The sequence below is a fragment of the Mesocricetus auratus genome, unplaced genomic scaffold, assembly GCF_017639785.1.
Source record: "Mesocricetus auratus isolate SY011 unplaced genomic scaffold, BCM_Maur_2.0 Super-Scaffold_100011, whole genome shotgun sequence".
NCBI classification, from domain to species: domain Eukaryota; kingdom Metazoa; phylum Chordata; class Mammalia; order Rodentia; family Cricetidae; genus Mesocricetus; species Mesocricetus auratus.
Window position 1 is genome coordinate 64,873,327 of NW_024429195.1, and position 17,429 is coordinate 64,890,755.

Here is a 17,429-nt window from a genome sequence, read left to right on the forward strand (position 1 = left end):
AGCAACCACATTCCTGCCTATAATACATCCTTTACACTGAAAAAAAAAACCCAGACATCATATGGTTTCTTTTCTGGAATACAGAATGATTAAACCTGAAAACAAACAGCAAAGTAATGAAGACATCTGAAAGTCTGTGGAAATTAAACAAAACACTTGTAAACAATGCATTACTCATATCCAAAGTGTCACAAATCAAAGAAAAGTATTCTCAACTAAATGCTAAATGAAGATTTTAATATTCATGAGATATAGCAATGGCTTTTATTAGAGGATAATAACATCACTAAATGTGTACATGACAAATGATGAAACAAGAAAGATCAATAAGCTCAGCTTCTATATCATGAAACTAAAAAAGCAAAAACAAATAAGCCCAAAGGAAGAATAAACATAAATGCAAAACTGAAGCACAATCAATCAAGAAAAATCAAGGAAACCAAATACTATTTCTTTGAAATGATGAATAGGAGATTGTTGTTTATCCAGACTAATAAGAAAGGGAAAAATTACAATAATTTACAACCATAGATCAATTGGAGGCATGGCTACAGATACCATAATATGAAAACCTAATGAATGCACAATATAGACAACTCTATACCTAAAGATTTAATAACTAAATGATATGGGTGTTTTTTCAATAAACAGATGCTATTACAACTTAAATAAGAAAATACAATTTATTTTATACCTATAGCTATCAAAGTAACTGAAACCATAATTAATGACATTCTAAAACAGAATTCACAGGCCTAGGTTAAAGGTGAATGCTGGTGGCAAATTTTACTAACATTTTGGCTAAAAGTAGGCCAATGAACCCTCTATAGTATTTTGCAAAAGATAAAAGCAGAAGAAATATTTTTTCCTATTTCATTCTTTAGAGCAATAATTATTTTGAAGCAAATACCAACAAAGCCATTTTAAAAGACAGTATTACAAATCAGTATTTTTCATAAATATAATTTCAAAATTTCTCAATAAAGTGTTTACCAGAGCCAACAGTGTATGAAAATTATTATGTAAAATAATTAGGGGCTATATAATCTAGATGTAAAAGTTCAAGATTGTTTTAAAAGTAATCACTGAAGACCATCATATGGACAGCCTAAGGAGAAAATAAAAAAAAATCCTGAGTTTTATTTCCAATAGCTAGAGAAGAAAATTAAAATTAGCAACGTCCTAAACTATTAATATATAATGTTGAGAAGCTTTTGCATCGACCATGATGATGATTAAAATGAGCATATCCCCCTTAAAAACTCCTTTTTGTTATCACATTGAAGACAAATCAATAAGAAAGACAAGAAAGAAACGGTAAGGTGTACCAGCTTGGATAACTGTGATATGACATTTTGAATGTATAAAAGTGAACTGATCATCTTGTTAGAAAGTTCAGAACCGAAAATAGTCCTTGCAATACTAAGAAATTTCAAGTGTGAATGATGAAACAATAATTTAGTTATAAAGGTCAGTTGCTTTTTAGAGGACTGCACTTTAGGACATTAGAATTTACTATTGAATTAAAATCATCGACATGTACTGTTCTTGCGAAAGAGAGATTTACCAAGGTGGCAGAATGATAGCTGTGACTGGCACATACAACTGTCACCAATGAATCCCAGACAAAGTCGTAAAAGAACTGCAAGAAGCAAAGATGGCCTCTTTAAAATATGATGGTTAGAAAGAAGACTTGCACATGTATGGATATAAATCTGGACAAAATCCTTATAAACTTCACAGAAGCCAATCTCCTAGAACTCAGCCCCAGTCCTAACCTGAAATGAAACACTGTAAGCAACAAAGGGATAAAAATCTGTGTGTCCTTGGTTTTGTTGATGAATTCCAACATGACACCAAAGGAGTAATCTATGGTGAGTGAAGCTGATACAATGGATTTCACTAAACTACAAACATATATGTTATGTGGCAAATTGCCCTTATTTGTGGAGAGGATAACTCAGCAGTTAATGGCACCTGTTAGGGTCAGTTGGTTTCTTACTAACCAGCCAATCATGCTACAAACACCTCAAACCACAGCTTAAAGCATCTAGCCTTCTCTTCTGATGGTGCACATACAGGTGCATGCATTTTCACACAAACATGCATATGTAGCCAGTCACACATACACATGAATATACAATTTAAAAATGCCATTAGAAAAAATATAAATGAATACATGCCATGTTTGTCTTTCTCAGTCTGGGTTAACTCAATCAGGACGATTTTTTTCTAGTTCCAACCATTTGACTTCAAAATTCCTGGTGTTCTTGTTTTTAACAGCTAAGTATTTTCCATTGTGTAAATGTACCACATTTCCTTATCCATTCCTCCACTGAGGGACATCTAGGTTATTTCTAGGTTCTGGCTATTACAAATAAAGATGCTATGAACATAGCTGAGAAAGTTTCTTTGTGGTATGATAGATCATCTTTTGGGTATATGCATAAGAGTGGTTAATACTGGGTCTTGTGGTAGGTTGATTCACAGTTTTCTGAGAAATCCCCACACTGATTAAAATTGGCTGTTCAAGTTTGCACTCTCACTAGGAATTGAGGAATGTTCCCCTGATAGCACATCCTGTCCACCTTGAGTTATTACTTGTATTTTTGGTATGAGCCATTTTGACAAGTAGTAAATGGAATTTAAGAGTCACTTTGATTTGCATTTCCCTGATAGCTAAGGATGCTAACCATCTCTTGAAGTGTTTCTTGGCCATTTGAGATTCTTCTGTTGAGAATTCTCTGTTTAGAACTGTACTTCATTGTTTAATTGAATTATTTAGGTTGTTGATATCTAGTTTCTTGTTCATTTTATATGTTGAGCCAGGCGGTGGTGGCGCACGCCTTTAATCCCAGCATTCGGGAAGCAGAGGCCGGCGGGTCTCTGTGAGTTCGAGGCCAGGCTGGACCGACAGCCTCCAAAACAATACAGAGAAACCTTGTCTCGTAAAACCAAAAAAAAAAAAAAAGCATTTTATATGTTGAAATCATCCCGCTGTCAGATGTGGAGTTGGTGATGGTTTTTCCCCCATACTGTAGGCTGCCATTCTTTATTATATTGATGGTGTCACTTGACTTACAGAAACTCTTTTTTTTTTTATTTTCCAGTTTAAATTTAGATAAGAAACGAGGTTGCTTCACAAGTCAGTTCCAGGTCCCTCTCCCATTCCCTCCCCTCCTCCCGTGCCCTCCCCCTAGCCCCCCCCTGTTATCCCCTCATTCCCCCAGGGAGGGTGAGGCCCTCCATGGGGGTGTCCATAGTCTGTCATTTAATTTCACAAAGTCCCATTTGTTGTCAGTCTCATCAACAGAGAGGCTTCCATCAACAACTGATGGAAACAGATACAAATCCCCTGCCAAACACTAGATGGAGTTTGGAGAATCCTGTAGAAGAGGAGGGGAAAGGTTATAGGAGCCAGATGGGTCAAGGACACCATAAGAAAAGAAACAGAATAAACTAACCTGGGCTCATCAGGGCTCACAGAGACTGACTTGACAACCAGGGAACTTGCCTGGGACTGACCTAGGCACCCTGCATATATATGACAGTTGTGTAACTTGTCCTCTTGTGGGACTCCTAACAGTGGGAACAGGGGTTGTCTCTGACTCTTTGACAGGCTTTTGGGACCCTCCTCATCATCCCGGGTTACCTTGCCCAGTATTAATACAAGGTAGGTGCATAGTCTTACTGCAACACCATAAGCCACGTTTTGTTGATACTCACAGGAGATCTGCTCCTAAACAGAAATGGAGCAATAGATTGGGGGAGGGGGGTTGTATTGGGAATAGATGGGGAATGCATGGGAGGGACTGGGATGAGAGGAGGGGGGGAAGCTGCAGCCAGAATGTAAATAAATAAATTTAATAAAATCAGAATTAAAATATAAGCTATTACACTAAGGGGAAATTATTTTTAAAAGCTCTGCAAAAAGAAAATATACATGCTAAAGGATAGCACTAAAATTACACAAAGAATTGGAAAGTTACTAAAAAGAAGACATACACCACTTGAAAAAATGGCAGAAATATTTTAGGTGTCTGACGATCAGTAAGTTTGATGTGAGACTGTGTCATCTGGTAATGTCACAAGCTCATGAAGTCTTACTTACTGGACTGCCCTAACATGAGCTGAACAAGGTAAAAATGGACATGTTAATGTGGACCATGGAAAGACCATAAGGACTCAACCCTTCACAAAAAACAAAAGACAGCTAAGGAATGTTAATATGGGAAATTAGTCTCCCACAGAAAGAATATACCATTTTGATTATCCTGTATGAAATTGTCAGCACTGAACACAAGCATAAAAGTAACTGCTTCTGGCTACTTCTCTGGTCCTATTTTCTGTTTATGTTTTTAATAAACATGTCATCTATCAAAAATAGCATGTTTTGGCTCTGTAAACACCGATTTGAGGACTTTTTGCAGTTTTATTTATTTCTAGGTCTGAATTAGTAAGCTCCGATGGCCTTAGAATATTATTTTCTCCAATGCCCATCCTAAGTGTTGATATGCCTTTGTGTTCCCTTTTTCTTCTTCTAGGTATTTATTTGTCATACTTTGACAGCAGAGTTCAATATATAGCAGAGAGAAATCCTTTTTGTACATGGACAGTATGAAGGAAAACAGCACAACTTTTGATACATTAATTACAAGAAATAAAGAGGAAGCATTCTTTCAAGTATATAGCACCATATAGCTCCCATAAATATCATGTGAGCACAAGTCAAATTATTCCTGTACATATCTGTGATGAATATTAAGCATAGATCTCATTAAAACTATTCTAAGTCAAGGACTCATTATATGTATACATATATATATACATATATGTATAGTATAAGGTATATGGAATGATTTGACATAGTGTCAAAAAGTAAATTTATGTAATTCATTTATTTGGACACGATTTAATTACTCAGTCAATTAGAAGCACATCAGAAAAATAGACAGTGTCTACAGAGTAAACTGTAAAAGTAGATGTGATGCCTAATGTATAAGCGACAGTTCTGTTACCATTGTCATTGGTAGGAAATTACATGAAGTAAGAGAAAAGGATATTTCTGTTCCTATACTTGAAAAATAATTAAAATTGTAGGTATGAATATTATTGAAATGGCAAAATAAATAAAAAACATATTTACACTTGGAAAGAAATCCAGCTTTATTTGCTTCAGGCTCTTTTTCAGTTTCTATTTTTTAATTCTTTTCCTATCCAAGTTCATTAGTTTATTCAATATTTTTCACTCCAAATAGTGTTTATGTTGGAAATGTCACAATATATATTTTAAACCTCATAATACACAAAACACAGAAATTAAATATAAAAGTGATTTTTCCAAACAATATAGATAAAAAATGCAACCATTTGTTATCTCTAGGGGACTGAATGTTGGCCCCTATTGCAGAAGATATAAGACCCACAGGACACATGACTATTGACAACTGAGCTGGGTCAGACCTGAAAGCTGCTTTTCTACCATCTAGCTTCCAAGGTTCCAGGAAACACTATGAAACCTGTCAAAGGAGGGAAGCAATTACATAGTCCTACCCAGCTATGGACCACAATCAGAAGCATGGCAAGATATGCATGAAGGTACAGGAAATGATACATGTCAGTGACAAACAACAGCTGTCTAACTGAAATTAATGATCACTCAACTGGAGGGAAATCAAGTCTGATATGAGAAATGTAGTCAGGTTTTTGGTTCCAAGGTCCTAGACACCAGGAAAGGATCTACTACACAACACCAGCACCATTATATTTGATTAGGAGAATTGCTTCCTACATTCTAAATTTTATCATTATACCTACAGACATGTGTAGCTACCAACCCCCAAAATGACTATGAATTGAAGAAAAATATTTTATTAAACCTTCATACGTATCTGTGTTCATATGAACAAAAACACAGTTTGCCAGGAAAATGTCTCACAACACTTCAGAAGAAAACTTCCCTCAAAGTGTCTTGTGAATCAGGAGTGGAGTTTACATTGATTAGTAAATGTGAGAGCTGAGTTGTTTTCAGGGTGCATTTGACCAGTTTGGATCTAGCATTGCTGAAGTTTTTCAGCTCCACACTTAGATGAATTTTTATAAGCATACAGTGCTTTTCCCATTAAAGTCACAAGTGATTGCTACTCTGAGAGAGTCAGCACACATGTTCAATACAATTCAGTGATATGGCCATGGAAGATGGGCAACTCTTTCAAACCTTAACACTTTAGCTTTGGTTTGACAAATTACTCATTGCTACAGTAACTCAATACCCTTGGAAACCCACCCACTATCTTTGCAGATACACTGCCTGCTCAAGTGTATGCAAATACATGCAAAATATGCTCTTTCTCTGATCATTGCTTAGGAACAAAGCATGGGAAATAATGTATGGTAACAGGAGAAGCCCCCTCAAGTATTATGCATTATGGAATTTAGCAGAGGAATGGGTTAATTCTCACTTTTGGAAAAGTGTTTATGGAATATTAAAAATAGGGTAAATATATGTTAGTACTTACAAATTGGTATTTGGGGAGATGGCTAAGCAGTTAACCACATTGGATGCTCGCTTGGAGGACCTGGGTTCAATTCCAAGCATCTACATAGCAGCTCACAATCATCTCTAAGTCTGATCCCAGGTGATCTGATCCCTGTCTGACCACTGTAGAGACAGAGCTCACATAGGATACATAGACCTATGCAGACAAAATACTTATATACACATAAAATAAAATATTAAAAAAGAAATCATGAATGAAATGACAGTTATTCTGAGAGGAGGAGTTGTGTGAACCACATATTAAAACAGAAAGGCAAAACATAAAGGTCTTTCATTTTCAGTTTGAGTAAAAATAAAACTCAAGGAGTTGGAGGTATTGCTGAGTAGGTCAGACTGCTTGCTGTACTTGAAGAAGACCAGATTTAGATTCTCAGTATGCAGGTCAGGCACCTCATTAGCTGCCTGTAACTGCAACTCCAAGGGATCCAGCACTTTTTCACCTCTTACTGTACATGCATACACACACACACACACACACACACACACACACACACACATACACACACACATTTAATATTTAAAAACTAAAGTTCAATTTGAATGAGGAGGAAAGGCTTTATTAAAGAAGACATAATGATAAAATATTTCACTTTGGGCTTGTAGAGGTGCTTCCATGCTGTTGCTCTTATGATCTAGGTTAGATTCACAGCACTCATATGGTCTCACAACTGCCTGTAATTGCAGTTCCAAAGGATTCACAACTCTCTTCTATTCTCTCTGTGTACTAGCCAAAAATGTGGTGAGCATACATACACCTAGCCAAACATTCTTATGCATAAAATTTTAAAACAAACAAGTCATTAAAAATGTTTAGTATGTATGAAGAGAAATACTTCACAAAATAGCTCTTACTTTGAGGAAGAAGCAAAACACTGTGACAAAAGCTTAGAGACACAAGGAGGATTGGATTTTGTATAGTCATTGTCTATTTTTGACACAGAATCCACATTAAAAGTCTCTTGACTTATTTACTACAGCCTTTAGAATTGAAAAAGATATTGAAAGCCATTAACTAGCAATTATCCTGTGTTAGATGGGATTGTCTTAATGGTATACGAAACAAAGTCATAGTTCCTAGCAGTACAGAGTTTTTTTTTGACAGAAGTAACTGAACATTCTTTTAGAACATTTCAGAATCAACTGCAGTGGACATATTCTGGATGAAGTTCAGGAGAGGCTGTGATACATTGCTAGGAAAAATTTTTGCAAGCATACGTAAGAAAAATTTGGTTGCATTATCTAATATGAAACACATGGGTATAATTGATAGTTGTTCTGGGCTAATCTCATGAGGAAATGACTTCATTGAGGTCATCCTGGTCATCCTCTGTGTTTCCTCTTTTATATATTAACAAAAAAGTATATACCAGTGGATATTTCTTGAAGTTTTCTTTCTATGTTAACTTCTTCTTCTTATTATTACATTAATATATATCTTGGTCAAAGTTCTATAACTCACAAACTTGATGAACTTTATCCTAAAATGCACCAGAGATTAAAGATTCAGATATTTATTATACTATAGGTAGGTAATTCTTATGGAAGTTTTAGTAAAATATTTTTTTTCAAAATTTAGATTTACTGAATTCCATTTTTATGACAAATGCGATTATTCCTACAGAAAAGAATGTTTGTGATTTTATGGGTGGACTGAGGGCAGAGGTGGGCAATAACAGGAGTGTTTGTTCAGGAGACAGAAAGTAGGAAGAAAGAAGTAGAAATTGAGGGGCATTTAAAGGGTGTTAAGGAAATCTAGTGCAGTGGAAACTTCCTAAAATATATGTAGGGGATGCTAATGTCTCTAAATAATGAGGGAGACAGGTTTCCAACTAGGAATCCCTTTCCATCAAGCAAACCTTCCAGTCTGGTACTGGGTTACAACCAATTGGGAAGAAGAGAGGTGGTGAAAAGGAAGAGAGTTGGTCATGGGGGAAAAGGAAGTTGAGGGGGTGGGGGTAGAATAGGGGGAAGAGGGAATCATAGGATCGAATACAGATCAGGCACCAGAGCGACCTCGAGTGATCTAAAGGGATAACACCAATTGGCAAGCTAAGCAATAGTGGAGAGACCACCTCGAATGCCCATTCCTGATAATGAACTTGATGTCTATAACCATCCGGGAGCCTTCATCCTGTCACTGATGGAAGCAGAGGCAAACACACAATTAATCACTGAACTGAACCCAAGGAACCCAGTGACAGAGAGAGAGGAGTGATGAGCAAATCGGCAAAGAATGGGCTGGCAAAACCAGCAGAGACAGCTGATCTGAACAGGGGAGAGCTCTTGGATCCCAGACTGACAGGGAGGAGGCCAGTATGGGACTGATCTGGACCCCCCAAATGTGAGTGTCAGCGAGAAGGCCTGGGCAACCTATGGGGCCCTGAGCTGTGGATCAGTGTCTATCCCTGATATACAAACAGTCTTCGTGTGCCTATAGCACAAAGAGGGATGCTCTCTCAGCCTGGACTCTTAGGGGAGTGCCTGGACCCTACCCAGAGTAAAATGACAGACTCTGATATCCCCTATGTGGAAGGATTTGGCAAGAGGGTGGGAGGGTGGGGGGGAAGGGGAGTGGGGGAGGGAGAGGGAACTGGGATTGACATGTAAAACAAGCTATTTAAAATAAAAAAATTGAAAAAAAAGAAAGAAAAGAGCAAAACAAAAAAGAAAAAATTCTCAAGATATTTATTAAGTAGTTGAATATACGTGGTAAATATGATACTGATGTTAATAATAATAACAATGATAGTCACTGAAAACAGTTCTATACAAAAAATCCTAGAGCATAAGACTGTCAGCTTGAACCTTGATCTAAAAATGCTGGAATTACATGCCTAACACTGGAATTACACTGTTACCTTACTCACTCATTTATCTAGGTGATGCTTGGACCCCAGATTACTTCAGCCTTGTTTTAATTGTTGTTGATATTGTAGTATGTGATGCCTATGAATTCTTGCCCTCATTTTCTTTGGATTCACACCAGCAGAAAATGTGCTGAGTCATATGATAATCCTTCTCTGAAATTCAACGATATATTACTCAGTCTTAAAAACAGACATGGATAATACCATACCTGTGATAATATGGGTGGACAATGAGAATACAATGCTAATGAAATAAATATAACTGATAACAAAATTTAATATTTGATCTCACCTAGATGATTACAAGACACCTGGAAAGAGAGGCAACAAAAAGACTTTGAAGAGAGGGTAAAAACTGTTATGTGGAATGAAGAAATCTGAAGTTCTGCTATACATGTTGTGTTTAGAGGTTTAATATAGTATTAAATATCAAAAAATTTGCTGATGGTGTGTTTGAGGTGTTACTGACATCTATGTGACTGTTTTAATATCTATGTACTACTACATAACCATAAGTTATCATGAGAAAACTCAACTACAATTGAGTATGAGGTGGAAAAGATATTTCAAAATAAAACACAAATGATAAAAAAGCATTGGAAGACATATTCTGTCCCAAATATCACTGGAGAACTGCAAATTTACACAATAGTGTGAGCCTATTATTAACCCATTCACATTGCTATACCCTGAACAAATTGACAGCAAATGAAAATAGGCAGGAGGACTTTGAAGATGATTTAGTGGTTCTCAAAATCTACAGGTATTCTCATAACCCAAGGGTGGTGGTGTCAAATAATTTGGAAATACATTTACTCAAAAGTCTGTGTGATATAGTCTATAAATTATATTCATAATGGTCAGAACTTGAAAGTAAGATTCTGTTGTGTACGTGAAAGGCTGAGTGATAAATCAGGACAGTAGAAAATAGACTAAACTGAGGAACCAGGGAGGAAAATGAAATTTAATTAGTAAGTCAAAGAATCTTAACCTGAAACAGCTACCTAGTATACTCTATTATATTATAACTACATCATAGTTTAGAAATGTTAGAACTATAGAGATAATGAAAAGATAATTGGTAATGAGAGGTTGAAAGAGGGAGGCATGAATAATGGGAGCACAGGATGATTTCAGAGCAACGTAAATCTTTCCTAAGACAATGAAGTGGTAATGGAAGCCATAATACATTTGTTTGGATCCATAATGAACAATGCCAAAAGTGAAGCCTAAGTTTGCTGATGGTCTTTGCTTGATAACGATGGATCTATATATCTTTGTCTGTTGTAACAATTGCAGCTTTCTTCCGTCAAATGACCTAATAAGGAGGAAATTTTGCATAGAGTGAGGTAGAAAAGCCCATTGGAGATTAAGCATTCTACTCAATTATTTTTGCTTTTGAACTTTAAAGTTATCAACGGTGGTTTTCTAGTCAATTATTCTAAAGAGCGATGAAAACAAATCTACTTAAGTTGCATTTATTCTGTCACTGTTAGCTCCTCAGGTCAAGTACTATTTGTATATTTGACAACTTCGAATGTCAAAATACTGATTAATATTCAGCTGAAGCTCACAACTTCAGAAAAAACAACATAAATGTTTCAAAATCATCTGAGTTTTGTAGTAATAAATAACAAGCCAGAAGGAATATCTCTTTTTCCTGATAGTAAGCAATGCCTGGTTAATTTCTGAAGTTTGACAAAAAGCTATGTGAATTTTTGTGCATGACTGAAAAAAGAAAATAAACCCCAATACCTTACAAGATATAGATACATATTTAACAAGTTAATGCATATAATAACCTTGCATGCAGAGAATTGTGAATGAAAGTTTTGCTTTTATTATCATAATGTGGTTGGTGGTAGAAATTCAGTAGGAGCATGGAGGCACTAGGTTCCTAAACTAGTGTATGTGTGTGTGTATGTGTTTGTGTGTGTGTGTGTGTGTATGTGTTTACAGTTTAATGAAACTTGAATTCTATTAGAAGGTGTTGACTTAGCTTGAAAAGGTGAGACATTTGGCAGTGCTAGATATTAATTCTCTTCTAGCCACAATTACCTAGAGCTAGACAGAAGTAATTCTCTCTTGATAAGCTTGGCTTAGCATTCACAGCCTCCATCTCGTGCTTTCATTATCTTATCGGTAAATTTCCTAGTTCTCACATCCATTTGTGCTTACCATGTAAAAAGAAATATAATTGCATACAGTGATCTTTTATGTATAAGAGGTAAGTGGTGTGTGTGTGTGTGTGTTTGTATCTGTATGTGCTCTGTGCCTGTAGTTTTATAGCACTGGTTGTTCTTGAACGCATTCATGATCCTCTTGCCTCAGTCGTTGAGTATTGAAAACAAGACTGCCTCAAAACATAAGCTTTTCTTACATGAAAAGGCATTTGTGTATCTAATGATAATTTTGACATTTTAAATAATCATATTTATATTAAATATGTAATAACTCTGATGCATTTTTAACAACAAATGTCTCTATTTGAACTATAGTGACCTCTTACTAATGGTTCATTAAAATATTATATATACTTAAACATGGAAATAGGTTTAATTTGAGGTTTCCGCATATGCTTTCAGGATAAGGCAAATAATATGGGATGGCCCTTCTGAGTAAAGGTCTTGTTTGCCTAACACACTGATAAAAAGCAGATGGGGAAAGGAGAACAAAAAAAGGGGTTCCAATTAGAGTCTTTCAGAATGACAGCAGTCTCCTTCAGGATTAGTGTATGGTGTTTTCTTCTATGCCCTTGTCTTATTCCATCATGCTTTCTTGTTTAATATTGTCACAGAATTTAGAACAGCAGTTTATCTACAGCTGCAGTAAGGTCCATGTCAATCACATGGACTCATATGAGTCCATCAAGACCTATTTTGTCTCTTACACAGGTTTTTGTGATCAGCTCATATCATTAGAATAGTCTCTGGGATATTTGCGTAATACCTTATTTATGCTGAATACAAAACAAAGAAAGGATGTCTAATAAATTGACTTCAAAAAAATTGAGGTTTGCTTTTATATGTTTATAATATACATACACACATATATTAGTATATATGAACACACATGTATACATTGTGGTGTATATTTACATAAATATATATCATACCTTCACAATGACAAATAATTTTCTTCATGTGCATTAGAAACTATAGTGTTGTCATATGCATTTTCTAATAAATACATTATTGATACACCAAAGTGTCTTTTTTATCTGACCTTATGGCTACAATGTAAAGCTTCATTTTATTTATAAAATATTTTCAAAGTATTTAAAGTTTTTTGAAAATTTTCAAAACTACTTTTTATTGAATGGTACATACAATGAAATTTCCAAATTTTATAGAACGATGTTTCCAATATTTCAATAAATATGTGTGGTGATATATTATCTATGATTTATCAAAGCTTTCCTTAGGTTACAGTAAGCAAAGCTGGCCATGAGCCATAGAGCCAGGCAATGGTGATAGAAACTTTTAGTCCCAGCAACCATACTAGCTAGCCATGAAGCCAGGCAGTGGTGGCACATACCTTTAACCCCAGGACTCAAGAGACAAGCAGATGGATCTCTGTTAGTTCAAGGCCACACTGAGATACATTGATTGATTCAGTCCTAAAGAGAAACAGTTCCCATAAAGGTGATCTCAGCACCTGGGATCCCATGCTTATAATGCCACCACTAGGGAGGTGTAAAGGAAGATCCAAAGGGTCTCATTAGAGATTTAGTCTCTAGCCATGTTGACGAGAGGCAGTAGTCTAAGTCTGCAATTTGAGGGTTCTTGGAGCTAGCCAGATCACCCTTTCTTTCTGAGGTAGAGATAAGAGCTAGTGGCTGGCTGCTTGTCTTATCTCCCCATCAGCTTGGACCCCAATATCAGTCTCTCGGCTTTTGTTTTTTGTGTTACAAATATGCTTGACATTTCTGTAAGTATTTTATTTACAACATCATTTTTCATGAGAATTTTATACCATGATGAAAAAAGTGGTTGGGGGAAGATTCAAGGAGATGTAATATATAACATATTAATTCTCTCAACATATTTAACTTTTGTATTTAAGTTAGAAACAAGCTTGTTTCACATGTCAATCCCAGCTTCCTCTCCCCCTTCCCCTCCCGACCAGGTCCCCTAGTCCCCCACCCAATCTCAACTCTGATCACCAGGAGGGTGAGGCCCTCCATGGTGGATCTCCAGTGACTGTCATTCATCCAGGTCAGGACCTAAGCCCTTCCCCAAGAGTCCAGGTTGAGAGAGCATCCCATATTGTGGCATGGGCACTCAAAATCTACTTGTACACCAAGAATAAATACTACCCAAGGCCCCATAGATTACCTAGGCATCCTCACTGACATCCACCTTCAGGGGGTTTGGGTCAGTCCCATGCTTTCCACACAGCGATCAATCTGGGGTCCAAGAGCTTCACTTTGTTCAGGTCAACTATTTCTCTGGGTTAAACAAGCCCAGTCTTAACTCCTTTGCTCATAAGTTCTCTCCTTCTGACACTGGATTCAAGGAGTTCAGTTCAGTATTTGTTTGTCTCTGCTTTCATCAGTCGCTGGATGAAAGTTCTGTTTCCTAGACTCTCTGGCAGTGGGATTGTATACTGGCACTCCCCTGATTCATGTCTAAAATCCATAAATGAGTGAGTGCATACCATGTTTCTCTTTTTGTGACTAGGTTACCTCACTCAGGATGGTTTCTTCTAGTGCCATCAATTTGCCTACAAATTTCAAGATTCTATTGTTTTTTTTTAACCACTGAGTAAGTGTACCACATTTTCTCTATCTAATTTTCAGTTGAGGGGCATCTAGGTTGCTTCCAGGTTCTAGCTATTACAAATAATGCTGCTATGAATATAGTGGAACAGACATCCTTGTTCTATGAATGTGCATCTTTTGGGTATATGCCTAAGAGTAGAATTGCTGGGTATTGTGGTAGACTGATTCCCATTTTCCTGAGGACTCTCCATACTGTTTTCCAAAGTGACTGTACAAGTCGGCGTTCCCACCAGCAGTGGAGGAGTGTTCCCCTTTCTCCACATCCTCTCCAGCATAAACTGTCCTTGGAGTTTTTGATTTTAGCCATTCTGACAGGAGTGAGATGGTATCTCAGAGTTGTTTTGATTTGCATTTCCCGGATGGCTAGGGATGATCTGGCTGCAACATCTGTCACCCCATTGACCTCCAGGGTTGATTCAGCTGACCTAACCGGCTAGGTTGGTGCCCCCTTCCTCCCTCACTGCTCCATGTGTGTCCCTTCCGAAGCTGTGTTCTTGGTCCAAGAGGACGACCTTCCCAGAATAGAGCAGGACTGGTCTTTGGTCAAGCATATACGAGTAGCTATGCTCCCTTGCTAGAACCTCCAAACAAGCTCTAACTTTTTAATGGTACTTACAGTCATAAATTGTGACCTTTAAAATTGCTATCACCTCTTTAGGCAGAAGAGTTGAATGAACATCGATAGACATATGCAACTTTGATATCATCAGTAATGTAGACAAATTGCCCAGATTAATTGGTTTAGGGAAACCATGAAAACATTGTGAAAGAGTGGAGAGATGTCTCAGTGGCTCAAAAAGCCTTCTGCTCTTTCATAGGAGCTAGAATTGGCCAGTGCACCAACGTGGCCACTTCCAGTTGTATGTAATTGCAGCTCAAGGGAATCCAATGAAATTGAACATCTTTTGGCCTCACATGCACAGTGTACTTACACACTCACACATATAAAGTAAAAATAAACTTAAAACGAAAGCTAGGTTAACCAATATAATCCTTATTAAAAATTTACTATAATCATCAATTTGATTGTACAACACAAATTTTATGAGTGACTTCAGAGTGTCCAAATGGAAGTCAAAACAGTTTGAGTGCTTCTCCATGAATAACACTGGATTTGCTGTTTATGATTCAGCTTACCTATCATGTTTTCAGAGAAACATATTATGCTGTTGCCTCTAAGAAACCTGCCTCTCACAGTAGAAAAATTGAATTTACTCCTTTTTTCATCTTTTCTCATTTATATTATAATGATTAAAATTATTATTAGATATAGTAACATAATCCCACCATATAGTCCTGGGTGACATAATCTTCACTATATAACCCACACTTAATTGAACTCATGGTGACTCTCCTGTTTCAACCTTTTGAGTGCCAAGATTACAGGCATTAAATTCCACTTTCATATAATAGTGAAATCAAGTAGTTTATTACACTCTCTTTCCTTTTATTTGCCTCAAAGGAGTATTTATTTGCCTGATTGCTTATTTTTGAGACTAGGCATTGCCCTATAGGGTAGACTGGCATTTGGACTCTTGGTCATCTTCTTTCACCCTCCAGAGTAGAGGGATTACCATCAGACACTACCACATCTGGTTCAGTTTAGCAGTTATTTCATAAAATTCTCCATGAGATCATAGATTTCATAAATGGGCCTGGATTAAATATCATGTATGTTTTGTAGAGCATATCTTCAAGAATTCCCCTTGTCTTTTTGCTACTTGGAATTCCCATACTTCAGATGGTTTTATTTTTTTCTGTAACTGTTGATTTTAAAAGCCCATAACAAAAAGTATTTGGCCAGTTATTATATTTATGCTACATATTTTATTAAACAATCCATCTCTAATGTACTTGGAAATTTTAAACGATTGTCTAATTTCTGAATACCACATTATTCAGAATAAAAGGGAAATGATTAAGCAAACAAAATCTTTTCTTCGTAATTGTCTGAGACTGCGTATACACTTACAACATTATCATAATTACTGAATTACACGCACTCACATCACGTTCTAAAAGGGTACATTTATATAAAATAAAAGTTCTCTTATTTACCTGACATTGGGTTAGGTTTTAGAATGTATATAATGGCTTTAAGTCTGGTACCACAGGAAGGTGCTAGGGAGAAATAAAATACAAATATAAAACAATCTATAATATTTTTAAATGAGAAGGAAACTTAGAGGTAAAGAAAAAGAGAATATATGCTGTGGAAAGAGGGAGAGAGCATGATTCAAGCTCAGAGGATGACCTTTTCTCAAAAATTAAGACAGAGTAAAATTGGGGAGGACAGCTAGTGGTGAACTCTGGTGTCCATCTTAATGGATACAAGCATACATGCAATCAATCACATATGATCACACATTCAAACACATTTCCAATCCACACAAAAGCAATCAAAAATAGTAACAATAAAAAATCAGCAGATCTATAAATCCCACAGGTTTCTCCAATCACAATTGAATATATGTTCAAGCCCATACTCACACACACACACACACACATACACACGTATATCTTGCTTACACACACACACACAGACACACACACACACACACACACACACACAGACACACACACGTATATCTTGCTTCCCTTGAGTAATACCTTCTCCCTTCTTACTCATTCCCACTAGTTCATTTTCTGGAACACATGCTACAGTCTCTAAACAATTCAGGCCTCACCAGACCACACACATTCCTTGTAGTAAAAAGTTCTTCTTGAACATTTACCTCCAGTATTCCTAAGTTATTCACTCACTTCAAGGAAATGTTTGCTCAAATATCAGGTTTCGGAATGTAAATAATTATTTGGAATAATTTTTGTCTCCCCAAATTTTTCAAAGATAACATAGAATGTTCTTGTGTGCTACTTCAATTTGGTTTTCTGACATGATATCATCTGGAACTTTTTTGACATATTCATTAAAAGAAATAAACTAACATCTCTCATTAGCATTAAATAATGTCTTGAAATTCTTTCGTTTATTAATAAAGTCTTTTTGTTTCCTGGAGACTGAATTCAAGACTGTCAGTGTATTTGGTTGTCATGATTCTTTATTTTCCTCTTCTGAGGTCCATTCTTTTATTTATAAAGTTTTTTCCTATTTCTGTTTTACTGAAAGAAGATTTCTTTTCATAAGGTATATACTGAGTAGGGATCCCACTTCAGCAAGTCTTTCCAAATATTCTCCATCTCCCTTCTCACCCAAATCGAC